We start from the raw sequence: 3,548 nt of genomic DNA, 5'->3' as shown, positions 1-3,548 counted from the left end.
AGCTTGTATAGTGTCAAATAGTAGAAATGTTTTTTTACAGTTATGGCATGTGAGAAATCCAAAGGCCATAACTGGTACTAGTGGATGCATCTGGCAAGGGCTTTGCTGATGTATCACTACATGGCATGGGGCATCACTGTGTAGGACAGCAAGAGCACATGTGTGTCAGCTCAGTTCTCTTTTTTTATTCTAAAAAAGGTACCAGTCCCATCATGGGAATCCCACCCAAATGACCTCGCCTAATTCTAATTACTTCCCAGAGACCCCATTTCCAAATATAATCAACATATTAATTTGGGGATTAAGTTCCCAACACATGACATTTGGAGACGCATTCACATTCACGACCTGTGGGGGACGTCATCACCATGATCATGTTTTATTTAAGTCCCAGGCATTTTCTGTGCTTCTGGAATAAAACCCAACAGGGAGGTACACTTCCACTTCTAAAGAAATAACAGAGTTCTAATTGTGACTCAAATGCATTCATAGCAATTGAGGGCACAGGTACAAACCAAATGCAATCCAAAGGTTGAGGAGTGCTTTCTTTTAAGAAGGAAAGAGAAAGTCTAATGAAGTACAATGGAATGCTCATAATGACTCAATAGTAATCACACTTATAGCAATGACCTTAAAGTACTAAAAACTTCTCAAGTGCCTTCTGAGTATTAAAAGACATTTTAAAATAATTTAACTTAATTTAAATACTTAGTACTTTAAAATGTTTTTTTAAATTCCTTTGAAAGTTTTTAGCCAAAATACTTGATTCACAAGATATTCTATTTAATTCTCTTACCATGACTGACAACAATGTGGAAAAAAAGTCTCTTCATAATCTAAGTGATGTATAGCCATTTAATGTACAAATAATAATTTTAAAAATTGAAGCATTAAAAAAAGAACAAGATAAAAAGGAGTGGAGAGGATATATGAAGTTTCTCAGGTTTGACTGTATTTTTCCAAGTTGGCTTCATGCTTCAGGATGATTTGTTGCATTTTTGTTCTAGTTTCATGACTCTACTGGTGATATAACTGTGTATGTAGTCAAATTCATTTAAATTTTTTGGTTAGTTGAACTTTTGTTTCTTTATTGATTCTTCCACCTGGTGAAATAACCGTTTTTGAAACACTCTTAAGATTTCTAAGTGTCGGGAACCAGAAGTTAGCGTAATGGCTATGTCGCTGGACTCCTACGTAGTCGACCACGGTTTGCCTCCCGGACCTGGTGGCTTAAAACTCTCGCTGGGCACATGAGCGTGCGTGCCCAAGATCTCAAGAGGAGAATGGAGGACAAGGGATTGTGGCAAGACCATCCCCTCTGGGGGGTGATTTCTCGCTTTCTGTCTCTATGTCTCTCTCTGTCTGGCGAGCGCACACGCCCTATAGCGTAAAAAACCTCTCCAAAAAAAAAAAAAAAAAGATTTCTAAGTGTCTAAGTGTTTTTATTTATGAAGCATTATTCTCTCTCTCTCTCTCTCTCTCTCTCTCACACACACACACACACACACACATCGATGAGGCAGTTTTCTGCTCTGTGGATGAGTTTCTTATGACTTGTTTTATGCTGAGGTTTATTCAACAGACTTGACAATTCACCAGTCTCTCTTTAATAACACAACGGCACACCAATTAAAAGTACGGTGTTAAAAAGCCATTCGTTCTTTTCTACTGACACAGGGAAGATGTGTTTTTTCTTGTGTGTTCTTCAGTGTAGCATTTGGATAGCTAAGTAATCAGTGGTCTTTGTTTTGTATTTTTGACAGCAAAGCATTATAGGGAGTGATATAGTCAGTTCTAATTCCTTACCCTTTCTCCAAGTTGTATAACTAAATAACCTTTTTAAATAAAATATTGCAACAGTCCTGCATTTTTAGGATGAAAGTGCTGTTTTCTAAAAGGTCAATTCAATCTGGAAAATGTTTTCAGTTTAGACAATACAGTTATAAACTGTAGAAACCCGTGGCAATTTTCAGCACCACTAACAACGGGAAGTAAATTTCAGTCATTCACAGTAAGATGGCAATGTGGTGACATTTGAAGCCTGGATGTGGGCTCTTACATTCATTGTAGGTGACTGACTGCTGGGAGGCAGAGGCCTTTTTCCAAGTGTCAGATGAATTTTAGATATAAATGAAAAAGATGATCAGACTGCTTTACAAAATGAGTGAGACCCCATCATCTGAGTGACAATATTCTTCTTTTATAGCAAGCAAGGATTAAAATACATCAAATTAATAAATCCCTAGGAAACCAATAATCTCGCATTTGCTGAACAATTGTATCTCCTAGTAGTTATTATCTTTGAATTACTGGGAGCCACTATCTTTGTTTCATTTTCCCGATATATGTCCTTGTCCATCAAAAACTATGGCAGTTGCACGACACAGTCAAGCAATAAATTTACGAAACATCTCTCTGAAGTGCATGCTTGTTTCATAATCCTGATTCCATATCTTTATTTACTTCAAAATATATGGAACTGTCAGCACGAGGGTCAGAAGATTACAGCACTTTCTTTGTTTCTTTGCTGGGGTTTTTATTTAACTTGAAAAATAAACTGCAGCACCAAGGTAGTGATGAAATAAAGGATCTATTAAGTCACAATGGCCTAAAAACGGTAAACACACAGCTATAGTTACACAGTAAGAAAGACTGTCATATCAAATTAAAAAAATGTTTACTTCAGTAACTCACACAGGTAACTCACGTTCCATCTTTATTAAAAATTCTGGAAAATATAAAATGATGTGTGTTTTAAAATAAACAAATAGCATCTCTCTCTGAAATTTCTCATGTTGTCATCTGCTCTGACTTTAAGACATCTTCTATTGAGAGCATGACTTTTTCTTTTAAGGATTTTGCCAGAGGACACATGGTGAGACAGAGAGGAATAGTGAAAGGGAAGTGAGAAATCACTCCCTAGAGGGATGGCCTCCCCACAGTTCCTTCTCCTCCATTCTACTTTTAGGATATGGGGCATGCTCACACATACACCTGTTATATTTTTCAAGCTGCTGGGTCCAGGACTCAAACTGAGGAGCTGATCATGTGGAACCTAGCACCCTAACTGTCACACCACCTGCTAACCTCTGATTTACAACTTTTAATCTCCTTGTGCTGATAACAAGCAAACTTCATAGGGAAGATTCACCTGGAAAAGCTCTAAGTAAATAGTTTGACAAAAGGCTGGTTTCACAAAAGGCTGGATTCACCTGGAAAAGCTGTAAGTAAATAACTTGACAATTTTAAATCTAGTTTGGAACTACTTAGAACTTGAGAATTCGAATATCTATTAGCATAATTTTATTTATTAAGAAATTATACCATGGAGCCAGCAGGTGATGTGGTGGTTAATGCTCTGGACTCCCACATGGCCAACCGCTGTTCAAGCTCCAGACTCGATGACTTGAAAAATCACACTGAAAGAATGGAGGAGAAAGAGCTGTGGCATGGTCGTCTTCCCTGGGGAGTGATTTTTCATTTTCCCTCTCTCTGACTCTTTCTAGAAAGCACATATGCCCTATGGCAGAAACCTACAACAAAACTAA

The sequence above is a fragment of the Tupaia chinensis genome, unplaced genomic scaffold, assembly GCF_000334495.1.
Source record: "Tupaia chinensis unplaced genomic scaffold, TupChi_1.0 Scaffold144232_1, whole genome shotgun sequence".
Lineage (NCBI taxonomy): Eukaryota > Metazoa > Chordata > Mammalia > Scandentia > Tupaiidae > Tupaia > Tupaia belangeri.
Note: the sequence above shows the minus strand (reverse complement) of the source record.